The sequence below is a fragment of the Canis lupus genome, chromosome 20 (genome assembly GCF_003254725.2).
Source record: "Canis lupus dingo isolate Sandy chromosome 20, ASM325472v2, whole genome shotgun sequence".
NCBI classification, from domain to species: Eukaryota; Metazoa; Chordata; class Mammalia; order Carnivora; family Canidae; genus Canis; species Canis lupus.
In genome coordinates, this window is record NC_064262.1 from 6,446,297 (window position 1) to 6,465,364 (window position 19,068).

Genomic DNA, 19,068 nt, shown 5'->3' on the forward strand with positions numbered 1-19,068 from the left:
TACTAATTGAAAGTTATAAATAAAATGCTAATGAACAAATCCAATCATATACTAAAAGAGCAAACCACCATAATTATGTTGGATTTACCTCAGGCAAAGATTTACCATCAGAATATCTATTAAATAATATGCCACAGCACTAGGTCAAATTTTAAAAGAAACCAGATGATTATCTCAAACAATGCAAACAAATACTCAACAAAATTCAACACCCATTCTTGACATTGTTCCTTTAGAAAACTAAGAAACTTTAATAATAGGAATATTTATCTCACTCCAATTTACAACTAATATCATCTTATTTGTTAAATACTATAGCAGCATTTCCCAAAATGTGTTCTATAGATAACTAGTTCCTTAAGACTTTCCAACAGAAAAAGTTTTCATCACAAAACAAATTTGCATGTTACTCCTTTTCTGAGGATTAATAAGGTACATAAGCATTGTATATATTCTATGGGCCCTACATTAAAAAAAAACAACAATAACAATCTGCCTTAACTCAATAGTTCTCAAATTTATCTGAACATGTCTCTTCACTTCCTATTATTTCACTCCTCAACCCACTTTACTGTGGTTTTTGTCGCCCACCCTTCTGCGGAAACTAAGGCAAAACTTACAAGTTGTTTCCTTCTTGCTAAATGCTTTAGACTTTCTTGATTTTCACTCTATTTATCCAAAGCTGTGCTGGTAAATGTTTAACAAGCGGTTTCTCCTTACAGGGAAAAATGCTCTGGTTGGCAGCGTCTGCCAATTTCTGTGATGTAGACTCCCACCACGACTGAGTTCAAGCTACCCATGTGATGTCACTGAGCAGTGTTGGGAAGAGCTGGTGCAATGGCACAAGCCACCGGGTATTTCCATTTGGATAAAATCAACATGAACACAACAATGTAAAATAATTAGGAAGTGCCGGTGCTATGTTTATCACCTTTGTTGTTGTTGTTTGACATAACTTGTTTAACTGCAAGTATACACTATTGTATTTTTAAATAATGGCCGTGGATGATAATGGGCTCACAGAAATGCTGAAAATCTAACGAGCTGGTCTAAGCTGGCTCCCGCACACTGGTTTTCTGCAGTATTTGATATTTTGTCCATCCTTTACCACTGAAACAGTCTCCTCCTTTAGCAGCTTGGAGACCACTTTCTCCTAGTTCTTATCCTGTCACATGACGACTATTCAGTGCCTCTTCTTTCTGAGGTTTTCTATCGTATGTGTCCTGAAAGTTCTTTCTTGGGTCACTCTTACCCATAAACACATCTGCTTGTTTATAGCTCCCAAACCTTTATCTGTAACCACAACTATTCTCTCAAGGGTTCTAAGTCTGTGTTTCTAAATTTTGGAGGGACATCCCTACCTAAGAGTCTTTGGGAACCTCAACCTCAACACCACCCAAACTAACTACCCATCTTCTCCCTCTAAAGAACCAAAGAAACACAACTCAACACATAAGTGGGCCACTCCTCGTTCCCTGCAAGATTAAAAAGAATTCCATTCTTTACTCAGGTCTTTCAAAATACATTCTAGAAGACTCAGTTCATAATCACAAGCAACCTTTCTCCTATCCCTTTTCCCTACTTCTCTTCAATTTTTTTCACACACCACCCTCTCCAAAATATCTCCTTCACCAAAACCTCTCCCACTAAACATTTTCTTCATTCCCATCCCAGTAAATTTATAATCTCTCCCTCTTCCTCCCTTTCTTAGCACTTTATCATGTCCTCCAGCTTTCACATCAAGTCCCTTTCTCCTCATTCTCCAGCACTTCCTCACAAAAACTAGGAAATGACCTTGCAAGATCAACTTTCTAAGGGTAAAGAGAGTGTTGTATTGTCAAAAGAAGATTCCCTTTGGGGGATCAGGGGAAAATGAAAATAAATGAACATGCCCAAATGACTAATTTTTTATCCCATCAAACCAAATCTCTATCCTTCCCCTAAATAGCTGACTGATTCCATTAGAGGCCAGATTCCAGAAGGGCCAATTATATTCCTTCCCTAGATTTTTATAATATTCATACAAAATTTGCTATTATATTTACTTATCCTAGCATGACAAAAAAAAAGTCTTTATTTTGATTAAGAAGAATCTAAGAGAGAAAGAAAAATGGAAATGAAGAATCTCTTAACAGTGGTGGTTTTAAGTGATGGTGGAATTAATGAATGTAAGTTAAAGATTTGGTGATATGGCTTACCTTGCCACAAGTAACAAGTACTTCAAGTTTCTTAGCACTTAGGAGACAAACTGATGCAGTGAACTGAACCTGAAAGTTTAGATTTAATCCATAGTTACACCTGAATATGGCTATACTTGTGTAGATCTAATTGCTAAGTGTGGAACGGTGGTAGTGGTGGTGGTGGTAGAGTGTAGACATTTCCTTCTCTGGCAAGTTACTACAAAATTAGGCTTTTGTTAAAGAGTGCAAGACAGGGTGGCTATGTTCAAACTACTTGGGTTCAAAACCTCATATTATCACCTGGCAGATTATTTTTATGTTTCTGTGCTTATTTCATCATCTGCAAAAGAGAGATAATAGTGTGTACTTTCTATGGTTGTCGGGAGAATAAAATGAGATAATGTATGTGATGCTTAAAATAGAGCCTGATACAGAATAAGTACTCAACAAACATTAAATATTACTATTGATAGCTAGATTACTTTTTTGGTGCTTGAGATAATTAAAGAATAGTCAGAAGGATAGTTAAATGGAATTTTGGTGAAAGAGTTTGGAGTAAAGGGTAGACTGAATGGAAAGAAAGCATTCTCTAAACAGGAAATCATATGGTTATATTTATAAATCAATTATAAAATAAGCTATCCTAGTGACAACATTACTCCAAAAAGTCATGATAGCTATTTAGGATTAGGAAGTAAAATGAGACTGTAGATTTGAAATAAAAACTGACAATTATTTTTTGAGCATCTGATACTTGTTAGCAGTGTTCTGGGCACTAAGGATAAAGAATGAACAAAACAGACAAATGTTCCAGCTCTTGTGTAATGGCATATACGAAGATGTAATAATAATAATAAAAAAAAACCTAGATCCTGAAGGATCATGTGATATATCTTATATATCTGTCATTTGGAAAAGATAAATAAAACTAAAGTTGTTAGAGACAATTAGTAGTTTCTTCAACAAGTTACTATGCTTTACTAGATTTATAAGTCAAGGTCTACTGACCCCCTCCCTCCCAAGTGAAGATTAGTGATTAAAAAATCCTTTATAAAACCAAAGTCCATGTATAAGTGATAATCAATTTTATTTCATCTCAGAAAGAGCAACATAAGCATTTTATGTGAAATTCAGAATAGAGACATCCCTACTTCATCATTTGACTAGCAGATAAAAATACATTTCCATATTAGAGACCTAACCAAAGAGATGTTAGAAATTGGGAAACAGAGATAAAAAGAAAGAGAGCCATCAGAGAGAGAGAGAGTAACAGAGACCGGAAAAAAAAAAAAAAAAAAAAGGAGGAGAAAAAAAGAGACATCTCGTTTCAAAAATGAGGAGGAATAAAAGAGGAGGGGTGGGAAAGAGGGAATTACAGGAGCTAGAGCAAAAACTGAGGGGACACCCAGAAGACCTCAAAAATCCAGATCAGTCACAGGTAATAACTTTTTACATTTAAGCTCAGCTATTCGCTTTGGATATAAGCAACAGAAATGATCATCATTGGTAATTTATATACTGTACAGAACTTAAGAAACCATCAAAGTTTTTACACTGGTAATTACATACAAATGTTACCTTCAGACTATCTTTGCTTTTCTCTAAACTCACATTCCCTTCTTTGATGCCTATGTTCATATAATTTTTCCATTTGAAGTCCTTTGTCTACCATCACTCCGCGTTCAATGAACAATACTCAATAAATATTTATTGAGTACCTACTACATACCAGGTGTTATTCTAGGCACAATTCAAATTTTTTATACATATTTTAATGAAAATGGGCTTTTTTAACAAAATATTCTACCAGACATGAAGAAAAATGATTTTTTTCTTCAGCAGCTAACCTTTTGCTTCATCTGATACCCTTACTACTAAAAAAGATCCTTATGAAAATAATGTCACTTACTTAAAAAAAAAAAAAGCATTCTAGAATTTTCCCAAAAATCTAGTGAGGCTATCACTCCTGTATAGGAGTCTAAATCCTCAAGATCCTCCAAAGTACAATTAATTTGTGATAATTCCAGCTACTAAATGTTGACAACAACAGTTTGAAGCTTGTAATAACTAAATCGAAAACGTTGAGTAATAAAAGTTATTTGACCTTTCCCCAACATCAAAATGGAACCCTGAAGACATTCCCCAAATAGGTAGTCATGGCTGGTCTTGTTCAACCAAAGCAATACATCACAGGAGGGAGAACAAATGATTTTAAGATCAGCATGACTGTGATTTAGATAAGTTGCTTCTGCAGATGTTTCATTACTTGTGAAAAACATCACTTGAAAAAGGAACTTACCACAAATATTAAAGGTGGGATGATGGCTGAGAAGACATTAGAACCATACTTTCTTTTAAAAGTACTATGGAACTAACTGTACAGATATGCTTAAAATGTATCAGATGTGCATTCAAATTTAGAGAAAAATGTAATTTCAAGTCCCGATGAAAACGTTCACTTAGTATATGCTGGTTTTCCAATACAATCAATGACAAAAGAAATAAGTCTATGAAGTTAATATTACAGACTAGGGAATTGCTAGGGCATCACCCTGTAAGTCATCTAGTTCATTTGTCCTATCAAATAAGACTTCTTGACTGACAGCCATTCAGATTCTGCATAAATGTCTCCACTAGCAACGTATTCACTTCGGCACAAGGCAGCCTTCCTGCTAGTGGACAATTCCAATTCACTGGAATCCTTTCCTTACGCTGAGCTGAAGCATGCCTCCCTTTAATTTCTAGCTATCTTCTGGCAATGGGCTGTCTATGACACAGGAAGCTCCATCAGGGAAGTGACCAGTCTATCTTGCTTACTGCTCCAGTCCCAGTGACTAGCACAATGTGTGACACATAGTAAACATGCCATAAAAATGAGTACATGGCTGATGACTGCCCCACAGGACTCAGTCACGAAGTTCAGTGCATTTGTCCTGCAGAGCAGTGGTGCTCTAACTCGGAGGTAAAGGAACTCTTCTTTTCAATCCGTTGTGGATACTTTTGTAAAATGCAAAATTATGTGCTTGAATGTTATGACAAAATAAAAATTTTAAATGCTTATCCTCCCATTTGCATTTACCTTGTACCAGGTCAGAAACTAAGGGTTTTATGAGCAGATCGGTCTTCATTTTCCCTACCTCTTTGTTCCTACAGGCCCTCCTCATTTTATGTCCAGATGTTGCGATAGCCTCCTGTTTTCCCTGCACACTACTGCCAAATTAATCTCCTGATTAAATCATCTCACTCCTTTTCTCAAGACCTGGAATCTCACCACTCCTTATAAGATAAAACCCACACTCCTTTGCCTGCATTCCAGACCCTTTCTCATCTGACCTAAAATCTGTATCTCCGACCATATTTCTCCTACTCACATACACGTGCTACAGCCACTTCAAATGCGTTGATCTCTGCAGAGTTTCCCTCAATCCATGCTTACGCACTATTCCAGGCTTTGTTTTCTTCCACTGGAAATTCCTTTCCCCTCCTTTTAGGCCGCCTCAAACCCTGAACTTTTTTTGTCGCTGTTTTATGGAGCAAAATTCACAGAACATAAAATTAACTATTTTAAAGTGTACAACTCAGTGGTTATTAAGCACATTCTTCAAGCTGTGCAACCAGCACCTCTATCTAGTTCCAAAACATTTTAATCACCTCAAAAGGAAATCCTGTACCCATTAAGCAGTCACTCCCCTTTTCCCCTTCCCCCCAGGCCCTGGCAACCACTAATCTGCTTTCTTTCTCTATGGATTTGCCTATTCTGGATATTTCATATTAAAGGAATCATGCTTTAGTTCCCCTCTTTGTTTCTTTTGTCTCTTTTTCTGTATATTTTTTAGTTTTTTTCCCCCATAAGGTTATCCTGTCAACCTCCAAACTTCTCAAGTCTAGTTTAGCCTGTCCCTTCTCTACATGGCTTTTTCTGGGTACACCCTCTACTCCACACTGATCCACCATTCCCGATATTTGTGTAACACTTGTTTTCTGTCTTACTTATTTTAGCTCTTAATCATATACTGCTCTGAACTGTCGGTTAAATGTTTCAATTCTACCCCATTTTGATTCATGTAGGTTATAAACAATTTCTTCTAGCAGCTCTGGTGTCTCCCTTTGTGCCTAGAACATACCTGAACACGTGTGCAATTCTCTGGGTCCAGCCATACACGAAAGAAAAACAAATTAAGAAAACTGAAGTCTGGATTGTCGGTGAGAGAAAGCTCCAAGCCTATTGGAGTTCTTCATCTCTCAGTTCTTCATCCTGTTTTTATCAGGCTCTACCCTCCCCTGCCATTTTGCTTCTCTCTTGTATTGTGTTTATGAGGGCCCTTCTTTGCCCGAGTAGGAGGTGGACAGGTGTGGCTGCAGAAGGATAATGGCAGGCTGCCCAAGGGTGGAGAGGGTGCAAATTCCCTGCATTGATCTTTTGCTAAGAGACTCCTCTACCTTCATTCTACATCAACAGATTAAGGCCTCCGGAGAAGAGGGGTTGTGCAGAGATGTCACGAGGCCACATAAAAGAAGATTCTCTATTTGCTTTTCTTCTATATGTGAATCAGTTTCTTTGGTATTTTGGTTTGAAGTTGTTCATAAACCTGTATCAGCCTTGTGAAAGGATATTAACTGTTTAATAATTATGATAATACTTATGATTCATATATGAAATAAAGTGATTAAATTATGTTATATATTATAAGTTAATTAAAAGGCCAAAACTTGACAGTTTTATCTAATACTTAACAAAATGTTTGAAAAGGAACTTGTTTTATTTTATGCATGAGTAATAAGTCTAAATGACATTCTCTATTGTACATTACTATGAGCTTTTCTCCAGTTGTAGTGCTAAATAGAATTTGTTACAGTTGCCATTGGAAGCCTCCAAACAAAAATGTAAAACACTTCTCTGGCCCTTAGGCCATTTAAAACCTGTTTTTCTGACCAGAACAACTAAAAGATCCAACATAGAATGCTAAAGTCTGTAATTAACATTTTTTCCTCTTTTCATATCCCATTTTGCCTGTTTTAGAATAGTAAAATGGAAATCTCTTGTGGCATTAATTTCAAATCATTATATATCATTAAAAATGTTAAATAAAATAAAAATTAAGATTTTAAAGACTAACTTATGGAATTCCTTAAATATGTAGAGTATAGTAGCACTAAGAATACCATATATGTGACCCTGAAAAAGCACAAAATTGTCCTCAAAATCAAATCAAATTTAAAAACATTTATAAGGTACTTAGAATGCACTCAGCCTCCCTGCGCTACAGGCTGTGAATTAGGGAAATCAAATCAAGTTTAAAGTATTTATAAAGTACTTCTAATGCATCCAGCTCTCATGCACTACAGGCTGTGAACTAGGGAAATTAAATCAAGTTTAAAGTATTTATAAAGTACTGACAGTACACCCAGTTCCCTATGCTATAGGCCATGAATTAGGGAAGGTAGGCAGTACATATGTACGTATGAGGAATAAAAACTACAACATCATTTCTATCCCTTATGAATTAACAATTATGCTTAGTACACAGAATTGGTGCAGAAAAATTATAAGACATGACAGCAAAGAATCCACAAATACAATGTGTAATGTAGAATATGGAACACGTTAAATTACATTTCAGAGTAGATCTGCCTTCTAATGGTTTTACTTCAGCTCAGATTAAAATCAGTTTGCATTTTCCAAATTTGAAAACTGGTGGCCAGTATAAATATTTTACATACGTGTTGTATGACAGAGGAAATCAACCTGATGTTTAAAGATCTAATGTGCATAATAAAGACAAATTAATTGTGTGTCTGTATTGTGCTTTGCTAGGATCAAAGATTGTCCCAGCAGACACAGTGGAATACACAGAATGAATCATGTGTGTGGCCTAAAGACAAATTAATATGCTGTATTCCACTGCTTAGTTATTTTCTCAGCTTTTACGAGCTATGGTCATTTGCTCCCTAGTGTTAGATGCTGGTTTATCTACCCAGCATGGTGTGCTCTCAAGACTGAAAAGTATTAGTCTGACTGTCTGGCCATGTTTCCAGGTGGGCAAATTTTACTTCCTATGTAGGGATATCTAGTGTTGAAAAGCAAGAGGTCTTAGAGTCTGTAGAATTGAAAAAACTGTAGTGAAATCTGAAAAATCTGAGTTTGCCAAGTCAGTCTATATATGAATGGATTAATTGTATTTTACTTCACATAAATTCCTTCAAAATGGGTCTTCCTCATTATGATTTCCCCCAAAGTGTCAGATTATTCAGAACTTATTTTTAAGTGGTCAATAAAACATTTTCTGTCAATGTAACATCAGAACTAAAATGGTAGAAAATTTTTATGTGAATACAGAAATTGGAAATTGTTATAATAAATACTCTGACCAAAGGATGCACATTTGAAATAGTATCTGGATCTCCTTTTACTCAAATATTATATTCTAAATATGTAAACGCTCTTTATAGGCTTTTAAAGAAAAGTAGCTAACTTTGTTTCTCAGGGGGAAGAAGTGGTTTTGGTTGTTGGTTTGTTTTTTAATTTTAACAAGATAGTCCCAGTGAACTTTGCTTTACATTTCTATTAAATATAATTTTTTTGTAAATAAGGTTACACATTCACTTGCATAGTTCACCCCTCCAGTATATTCACTGTGGCGACATTATACATCATCCTTCTGCAAAGTGAATAATCACCTTGTCATTTGGATTTTTAATAACAGTAATACCTTGTTAACAAAGGATTCGTTCTACCTCTTTGTTAATAACTCTGTTACTCAGAGAGAAGTAATGTAATATTATGTTATACATAGTATACAATTCATGAATATAACCTAAAATAATATAGTATTAAGGGATCCAGAAAAATATTCAAGGATGCAAGTTTTCCCCTATTCACAACCAACTCAAAGATAGCCACCTGACTCCATGCTGGTCTAGCAATGCTGCCTAAGATTGTGGCCTCCTCCTAGATACCACCCCTCCCGCTACTGTTCATTTTAAATCTAGTTAATAATAATTGTAAACTCCAGGAGAGATGGAATTTGTCTGTTCATTGCTTTATCCTTCTTCTCTAAAACAGCTGTTGGCACAAGGCAGGATCTCAATAGATACTTGTTGAATAAATAAATCTTCATTAAAAAGGGGCTTCTTCTCAGTTGATTTGAGAGGTGTCATCATACGAAGCTGTGTTACCTACAAATTCTAAGAGCTATAAGCTGAATTGTGTTGGCTGAGGTTTGCCCTGGGCTGTACTAAGGACTAAATAATCAGAAATGGGGGAGGCAGAAAAAAGAAATATTTAGTATTCCTGATAAAAAAAAATTCTAAAAGCTTTTAAAACTTTGTTTTCATTCAGATAAAGGTTATTCTAAAGACATGAAGCTAATATAAACTTCTCAAAAGAAGTTCCAAAGAAAGTGACAAGAAAAATATAACCTGTAATCTGGGTTAAAGGCAAAACCACGTAATTTTCCCTTTGGGATTTCTAGAACAATGCAACAGAAAAAAGGAAAAATTAATTAATTCAAAAGCTATTTCTCTGTGTGTGGTGTGCACATACATGTGTGTAAAGATGTATTGCTCTGTGTATGTATATTTACATATTATATTAAATATATGTTATATATTTAAAAATATACCTTTTACAGTGTTCACTCAGAAGTTTGACTAGATTTTTGGAAACCTCAATTCACTTGCTATTAAATTCTATCCTATCATGGGATCATTTATATTTATAAAGAAACATAATGTGTATATATATATATATATTTTTTTTTAGAAAAAAATCTAACAAGGTTGGCTTTAAAATAAAATAACTCCAGAAACTATTTTTTAAAAAGCTCTGTTTGTCAGCATATGCTAAAGATCAAATGGGGAGTATAGGCCCAAAGAAATAAACAAAATCAAATCTTATGTATGGCTGAGAAAATTAAGAGGCTATACCAGAGATGGGTTATTTTTCTCCTCCCAAATCAAGGCTAGTCAAGCAAAGAGTACAGATAAGTCTAATATGTGAAATAAAATTAGGTATGAAATAAAATTGGGTATAACCAAAAAGAATTCATGTGGTACCTTACATTATCATCAATGCTTTCAAGAAATTAAATAGGTAGAAGATTCTCAATGTTTAATTGACTTCTTGCCTTGATTTTTACTAATCAGAGCTATAAATATACTAAAAAGCAGAAAAGCTATAAATATATGCTTTTGGTTACAGAAATAATTTTGTAATACTGGCTGAACTTTGGAAAAGAGAAAAATACAAAAATATTTTAAAAGCCCTACATAACCTCACTATTTAATATCACTGTCATAAGTTTTATAGATTCCTTCCCTTCTAGACTTTTTCATATATACACACTTATATAAAGTTGCAATCAATAGTGCACATAGTTTTTTGCTACTTTTTAGTTAGTATTTTTGATTTATTACCATTTCTAAATTGTCACTAATGATTATATAACATTCCACATAGTGATCATACCATAATTTACTTAATTATTTGCCTGTTATTGAATATTTAAGTTACTTCCAAATATTCATTCCTGTAACAATGCTTTTATAAAAGTTTTTGGGTATATTGCTTTCCCCATATCCTCTGTGTCTTTGGGAAATGTTCCAGAAATAGGGGTATAGCATTCTAATGTGTGATATACTGCCCAATTGCTTTCTAAGCACCCTGAACTCAATCACAGGTGACATCAGAAATATATGAGTACCAGTTTCTTCAATTCCAGAACCAAAGAATTTTAGAATTTAAAAAACCAAACAACTACCATCAATATTCACTAGGAAGGATACATTTTCTACTATTACTAACTGGAATCAAGGCTTAGATCCATATCTTGTAAGTCTGTTTAATGTAAATCCTCTAGGGGTGAATCATCCTCAGTGATGTTATAAAATCCAGTCCCAAAGTTGTAGTCTTTGAGACTCAGGATTGCTAGCAACTAGTCTAAGGTAAGAAGAACCAGTGATGCTCAGATTACAAAGCGAGCTGGCTAACTTCTCTTGACACAAGCTTACTGACAACACTGAACTTCTTTAAGTAATACAATGCCAAGCCAGTGTGGTTAATTTTATAAGATAACCCCAAGAGAGTCTATCAATGGGGAGAATACAGCCAAGAATTTAACTATAGTCAAGGGTAAGGCCTATTAAAAATAATCCAAACTAAGCGCACTAATCAAAGGGTCTAGGCCATCACATGAGATGCAGGAATGAGGGGGTTCCAAAACAATATCCATCAGAATCTCCCCCCACCCCAGAGAGCTTGTTAAAACACATCCCTAGAGTTTCTGATTTAGTGGGTCTGGGTGTGGCCTGAGAATTTGCATTTCTACCAAGTTCCCAAATGATGCTGATGGTGCTGGTCCAAGGACCACACTTGAGAACCACCATGTTAGATGATTTCATCGTTCTTTTTAAAACATTTATTGAGTGCCCACTAAGTACTGTGCTATATGCTAGAGATAGGAAGATGAGTAAAACCCAATTAGTACCTGCTTCAAGAAACTACCTATATTTTTGCAGACATTGTACTGCTCTAGTCCTAAACACCAACAAATTTTGACCTCATTGTAAAGCAAGTTTAAAAATATATTATACTTTAAATAAAGTCTTTAAATAAAGTCTTTAAATAAAGTCAGGATGTTTCTAATTAGTTCTAAATACTTTAGGAAAACATGTAGTAATTCCACATTGGCAAATGCCTGGGTATTTTCTTCACTCTTCTTGTATTTTGACATATGTAAATAATTTGTTAAAGTATCTTCTTCATTTATATATACACCATTCGTATGTTTGTTCTTTTTCATAAACTCTATCCACTACACAAAACAAGAGAAAAAATTTAAGCACTTTTCCACATGCGATCAAAAACTTTACACCGGTCATTATCAACTGACAGAAAAGAACAACGTTTAATAGAGTAGGACTCTGAGATTCTCTGTTTTAGATTCCGACTTCTGCAACACTGTGGAAAAAGTGAAGGAGGTAAGCAACGTGCTCAGTCATAATGCATGAGGGTGGCCCAAACCTAACTGTTAAACACTACCTACCAGATGATTCAAAGAATTGATGAACTTGCTGTTGACATAGTTACCAAGATTCTACTTCCAACAAAGATGTGTTGGCTTGCCATAACAATTCTTAAGCAAAAAAATTAAAGAAAAAATAAAGCACGTGTTAAGTTTCATTATCGGTGGTTCTGGGAAAGCATTAAGCATTATTTATATTTCAGTATATTTCTTCCTGATGACTGAAAGGTCCCCCTCGTTTCAATCTACTTTAAAAGTCTGGAAGAACTAACTCATGGAGACTCTAGATAATTTGACTAGCATCACAGAGAAAATAAAAAGATAATGAGAGGTATTATTCAGATCTTTGATTACCAACTACTACTCATGACCTTAATTTCGGTAACGTATCTTCAGAAAGTTGATGTTGGGGGACAACATCACAGGTGTTTTCTTTGAGGGGAAAAAATGGTTCAAGGAAGATTTGTATTGATTTTTAAGAGAAAAATAAAGGCATTTATGGGAGAAGATATCCTTTCTTACCACTGCTAGTTCCAATAGTTATTTTCCTATTTGGTTTCAGAGAGACTGGTTTATGGGGAAACTAGAACATGAATCACTTTAATTTTATTTTTCCTTCTCCAGATCACCTCTTTCAAACTCCCACATGTGTTTCTCTCCCCTAAAGGCCTTGTTTTCAGGTAGCAGGAACTGGGAACTAACATCTCAAATTTTTGCTAACAGTGGTTTAAAGAAACTCTGCTAGGAATACTGGCATTTTGAAAGTGGACTTCAAACTTTCAAATGACAAATAGTTTTAGAGGTGGAATGACAGCCAGTCGGGTGGGGTCAAAGTGAAGGGCTTCTTTCCAGCACTTTATCATTGTACTCAGGCAACCTGACAGGTATGTTTTCCCACTGCCTTCCCTGTAAAGGAAAATGCAGTCCTTAAACATACAGGATCAAAATACCCTCTTTCCATTCACTTTCCCAGATTCTGTCTTGAGGCAACTTAGAGAGCCAGACAGAGTAACAGTGCTAGGTGGCAACTTTAGAATTTAAAGCTATTTTAAAATTCTGTGATGTCACTGAGGACCAGGGTTAATTCTTAGAAACCAACCTTATATTTGAGGTCTATGTACAGTAACTGCAATCTGCTGATTGTGGGAGTTGACCAAACACACATCTCATATACTCCTACTCAGGGTATTTCCCTATTTTTCTACCTCCTTCATATCTCCCTCCTCCTTATCTGTGGTAAACTGTGAAGGAATTCACACCCCGGGTTTATGCTAATATGAACTCTTTCCAGAAGGTCAGAAAATTTGTCTCAGTAAGTCTTATCCACATTGTTAACTCTCCTAGAAGAGTCTACAAATTAAAGTGGTTTAGAAAAAAACCAAAACAACAGTGAATCTGTTAAACTAGCAATGAATTTATTTTCTAAAAGCAATAAAGTGGAATAAAAATGTTTCCTAAACATATACTTAATAAAAATTGAACTAAACCATTATATGATCTGTTTTAAATCCTGATAAAGTTTTAAATCTCAATTTTAGTTGATTCTTGTTGCATGAACTGATGACTTCATTTCTTTCCTTTATCTCTGAGAAATCATGGTAGGGAAAGGAGACTCTCTACACCCTGTCGCAAAAAAGATTTTCAAGTTGAGGACGGCCTGGCTGCTTGGAATAGCTGAAGGTATAACAATGATTCTGAGAAAGCCCAAGCTACTATGAAGAGAGTGGAAGTAAATATTGCTCCCAGTTCCCTACCCCAAAGGGTCAAGGGAACACTCACCTACAGACACTGGCCTAAACCTTTCTTTGCCCTCTGTCTCCCCACCCCTTTAGCTATATCCCTACATGGGCTCTGGAGCTCCATATTCCTGGAACAGAATGGGGTTCAGACCTGAAACCAAGTCCCTTACTTTCTTGCAGAGGAGACACATCACAGTAAAAAGCATTACTTAACAATTCATAAAAAGAATTTAAAATGTATTATTTGGATGATGCATGGTTAATTACATGCTTTTCCAATTATTCCCTCCTAATTGGTGGGCTATTAAGAGGCATACTCACTTTTGAGTCTCTAAAATCCGATTTGGGGTTATAGCTTGTTAGAAAAAGACTCAATTTTTACAACAAGTACAAGTCACTAGTCTTTTAGTCTGAGATACTAAACTTGTCTTTTGATCTGAAGGTTCACAGGCCTCATTATAAAACAAACCGGCTCCTGGGTAACATACGTTAAGCACTCACAGGCTGCACCATAAAAATATGTAAGGAATAGAACTTTATCAAATAAAAGTACAATCTGCACCTAGGTGGCATTAGACACGCAATGTTGACACAAGAGGATCCACACTGTGTCTACACAGGACTCACAAAGATATTATCAATAAAACAAAAAATTAGTCATCTGATTTTTCATCTAAAGTCATCAGGGAATAGGAAATACAATTTTACATTGAATACTGATGAAATATTTCCAGAAACACTTTATAAGTTGATCACCACACAGCAAGCATTATCTTTAGCTCATTCTTTGTTGTTGTGTTGTGTTTTGTTTTGTTTTGTTTTGTTTTGTTTCTTAAGCAGGCTCCACGCCCAGCATGGAGCCCAGTGCGGGGCTTGAACTCACAACCCTAAGATAAAGACCTGAGCTGAGATCAAGAGTCAGATCTCAACCAACTGAGCCACCCAGACACCCCTCTTCAGTTCATTCTTAGCAATGATCTCAAAAATAGCGCTAGGGTACCATCCGCATTTGTAGAAGAGTTAGCTGTGACATGGACAGCCATGAAGGTTCTCTTTAAAATATCTGCTCAGTTAAAATTCAGGGCAAGGTCATATCATTTAAGATACACAGGTTTGCTGATAAAGTCTTAAAATCATATAAAAAAAAAGCACAGAACAATAACTGCAATACTTTTCCCATTTCACAGATGAGGAAATGGCCAGTTAGAAAGGATAAGTGGTTGATGGCCATTACCACCCTGACTGTGTTGGAGCTCATCTGATCTCAGAAGCTAAGCAGGTCCGGCCTGCTTGTAATGGGGTGAGAGAAAGCACAAGTGACTCACCCCACTGTAATAAGTGAAAACTGTGAAAAGTGTAAATACTCATATTCTGAATTAAATATTCAGTATTAAAATGTTGGTATGTATTGACTATTGAAGAAAAAGTCTCTTAATATATTAACTTCTAAAAAATAAACAAATAAGTATATACTACTACTGGTGATAATTTTTGCCGTTAACATCTACGAAAGCGATCTCCAAAATATGGTCTATTGTATTTGAATTGATTTCCTTCTAACAACCAACTTCAGTATTTTAGGTAAATAAAAATTAAAACATGACATTTTCATTAAATAAGCTCTAAAACATCTGCTATTCAACTTCTCAAAATCTACCTCTGTATTGTAATAAAATAAAAATAGTAAATAAGAAACTTTAGGAAGATTTCAAATAATCTTCAATTTAAAAATCTTTCATCTAGAATGGTATGAACCTAACTGAAGTATGATATGTGGGGGCTGTCTATGCTTACAAGATGGTTATTCACAGATATTACCATACTTTGGTGGAGTCAAATTATATCAGTTTTAAAGGATCTTCGTAAGCACTTTAAACCGCTGCCCTTTTTGTTGCTTTTAGGCCTCAACTACCCTAACGTTGGGATCTGCTAGGAAAAATAAGAAAAGCAACTTAGAAATTCAGTGTAACTATTTTTTTTATGTAGGGAGCATATGTTTACATTTATAGACTGGTGACTTAAATCAAGTTTTCTAGATTAGTGATTTTTTTAAAAAAGCTCTACAACTGGTATTTATTTAGTGGAAACCTAATGAGATCAAAACCGTTTTCCAGTACATTTTGCTACACCTTAGGACATATATTTCCAAGTTCAAGTGAAAATGAATTCGCCAAGACACTCACAAATTAGAATGATGACATTTTCTGTGTTATCCATAAGCAAATAGATATACACATACATCCTATGAAAGAAGTAAAAGTATGGGCCAGGATTTAGAAAACATTTGTAAAGTATTATTGTAACACTTTTTCTGTGCTTCATGAAAGTCTGTTGTCATTAACAACCATTTCACAATCTGAAAACTAAATGAAATGTGTTAATACTGGTATTCACAGCAGTGGCTTTCACAGAGCTTTGACATGCATAATTATCTTCATAGTTAAGTTTAGTGGCAAACATCTTATTTTCAGAGAATTACAGGAGATAGAAAATAAGTATTTGTTTACTGTCCTATAACTTACTAACTAGAAGCAATTAACCGTGATCAGTAATGCACTTCTAAGTCATATTCCTAAAGTCAGACTTTGTCTCCTGTGTAAATTTTAAATGTTATAGAGATTTTGAAATTAATAGTGATTTTTTAAAAAAAAATTATGACTTGTTTAACTGTAATTCTGAAATATATGAAATGAACATTAAGGCAGTGTGTTCCTTTAAAAAAATAGTATACTTAATTATAAAAATACCAATCACAAAAATATTTTCAAAGTATCTTAAGTGTAATAAAGAAGATGATGCCGGCGGATATCTGAGTTTTACTTTTTTAAATTACATGCCTTTAAGTTTAAAAAAATGAAAAAACAATGTCCAAAAATCTTAGCCAGAATTCTCCACATCTTTATACCTCATCAACACCATGCTGTTACAGTAGTTATCATAAAGACTAAAAGTGAACTTTCAAATGGGAAAAAGAATTTTTATTTAAAAGTGAAATAACCACTTTTTTCCCCTTCCAGTGACTTATAAAAGATTGAGGTGGTCACTAGTTGATTCTAAGATGTTCTAAAGTGATCAGCAAGTATCACCTACCATATAATTCAAATAAAGGAGAAAAATTATGTGAAGTACACAGGAAGGCAAAGATAGGTTTTGACACAAATTTCATTTTTTGGCTAACAAGACCCTTAGTCTTGAATTTTTGTATGTTACAGAGTACTATTAACTACGGAACGAATCCGTGAATCCGACTGAAAATAGACAACACAAAAATTATGTTAAAACGCGAACAGGTTCTCTTGAAACATTACTCAGAACGCTAGGTGGTAACGTGTGTCTTCCATACAACAGTCATAGGAGTGTGAAGCATTTCTTTAAGAAAGAAGCCCCAGGGAATGTCTATCTCAGTCTCTATACCAGAAGGGTTTCCTAAATCATCTAATACCATCAGTTCGGTTCTGCTTTCAGGCAGTGATTAATCCCTTAGCTATAGACGGGAGACCGCCAGAGAACACCTGAGATTTGGGGAAGATGTGCCTGCGTCCTTTGAAAGAGTGAGCTCTTCACTGTTCTCTCAACAATGCTGGTTACAATCTGTTTCATGAATGATGAAAACAGTTGACATTAAAATAATGGTTCCTTCAAAATAAGGAGCTTGTCCGGGAACAGAGTTCCTAGTACTCAGTTCAGCATCTTGCCTGGTTTTGTTCTCAGACGATAATTCAAACAAAATTAACTTTACATTTCATCCCCTCAGCTTTGAAAGAAAAAGAGAAAAACTTTAGCTTCTTCCTTACAAGACTATTTTTTGACTTTATTGCTCCTAAAATTGACATTATCCCCGCCCCCAATAGTGAATTATCCTTAGACCCGAGTGAATTAGATTCTTACGGTAAACCAAGACCACAGCCAAATAATAACGATATAATAGAATCGTCACCATCATCATCTTGCAAATCTGGGACACATCAACACATTTCAACAAAATGCAATCGGAGTGAGGCGACTCACCTAAGCAACGGAAGCTAACAAGAAGAATTTAGAAATGCAACCTTCCGATCACCAGCAGAGGTAAAGGCCCCTTCTTTACCTAACAACTGACCTTATATAAAAGCAGCGAATAGGTTACTCCCAGTTTCTGCCTCCTTACCTTAGGCTCCTCCCCAAACACCCAGGCGGACGGTACCAGAGCCACACACCCACTTCCCACCCCCTGCACTGAGGGGCCGGTGCCTTCGGTTAGGCTACCTGCCTCTCCCCGCCGCGGGGTGGGGGGGGCTCGGAGGGGTGGCGAGGCGCGGCCCGAGGGCGAGCCCCCAGCCGGGGAGTCCACGCCTCCCGACGCCCCTCCGTCGCCTGCAGCCCGGGGCGCCCGGCCCACGCCCACATCCCAGCCGGGCAGGCGGCTCCCGGCCGGCTCGGCGCTCGGGGGCACCGGGGCTGGTGACCTCGAGGGCGCCCCCCACGGACCGCGGCCCGGGCTCCGCAGCGGCGGGACGGACGCGCGCCGGAGCCCGCGGTTCGGTCCCCGAGGTGCCCTCGAGCGCCTCCCGGACGCCTGCGCAGCGCCGCCGCGGACCCGGAGGTCCCCGGGTGTCCCCGGGTGTCCCCGGGTGTCCGGACCCGACGCGGGCGCTCCCTCCGAGGGGCCGGTCCCCCCCGGGGCTGCCCGCGCCCGTCCCCGCCGACCTGGACGGCAGCCCGGCCCCTCGGCGCGCCCCGACCCTCCGCCGCGCGGCACCGCGACACTGACCTGCGGCGGCGGCGGCCCCGGAGTCCCGGCAGCCGACCCGAGCGCCCCAGGCGGCGACTCCCGCGCGCGCTGCGGCTCCCAGTGCGCTCGGCCCCGCCTGCCCGAGGCCCCGCCGGGCCGGGCCGGGCCGGGGGCGGGGAGCGCGGCGCGGGGGCGGCCGCGGGGGCGGGGAGGCGGCGCGGGGCGCGGGGCGCGGGGGCGCGGGGGCCCGGCGCACAGTGGGGCCGCGGCCGCGGGGCTGCCTGCCCGAGCCCCCGCTCGGCCGGCTCGCTCGGTCCTCGTGGCCGCCGCTGGGAGGCGGCCCAGAAACGGTCCCAGTCCCCAGAGCGGGCACCTAAGGGCGCTCCCACAGGTGCCCCACGCTCCCGTCTGGCACG

The 19,068-nt window shown here is 37.5% G+C and overlaps 1 protein-coding gene and 1 long non-coding RNA gene across 7 annotated transcripts in view; one reads left to right on the forward strand and one right to left on the reverse strand.

The window, feature by feature from the left end:
- PPARG (peroxisome proliferator activated receptor gamma) overlaps positions 1 to 18,783 on the reverse strand; it is a 131,899-nt gene extending 113,116 nt beyond the window's left edge. For 2 of the 6 annotated variants that reach the window (XM_025449525.3, XM_035702657.2), the window contains exon 1: positions 17,950 to 18,088. The gene's annotated coding sequence lies outside the window, so the exon portion shown is untranslated. Of the gene's footprint in view, positions 1 to 17,949; positions 18,267 to 18,691 lie in introns of those variants that run through there. The other 4 variants (XM_025449535.3, XM_025449564.3, XM_025449545.3 and 1 more) reach the window with 4 other exon arrangements.
- On the forward strand, positions 12,789 to 15,375 carry LOC112661489 (uncharacterized). Its single transcript, XR_003137742.3, has 3 exons — positions 12,789 to 13,514; positions 13,793 to 13,882; positions 15,129 to 15,375. It is a non-coding gene; the product is annotated as an uncharacterized LOC112661489 (long non-coding RNA).
- Positions 18,784 to 19,068: the final 285 nt, after the last annotated feature.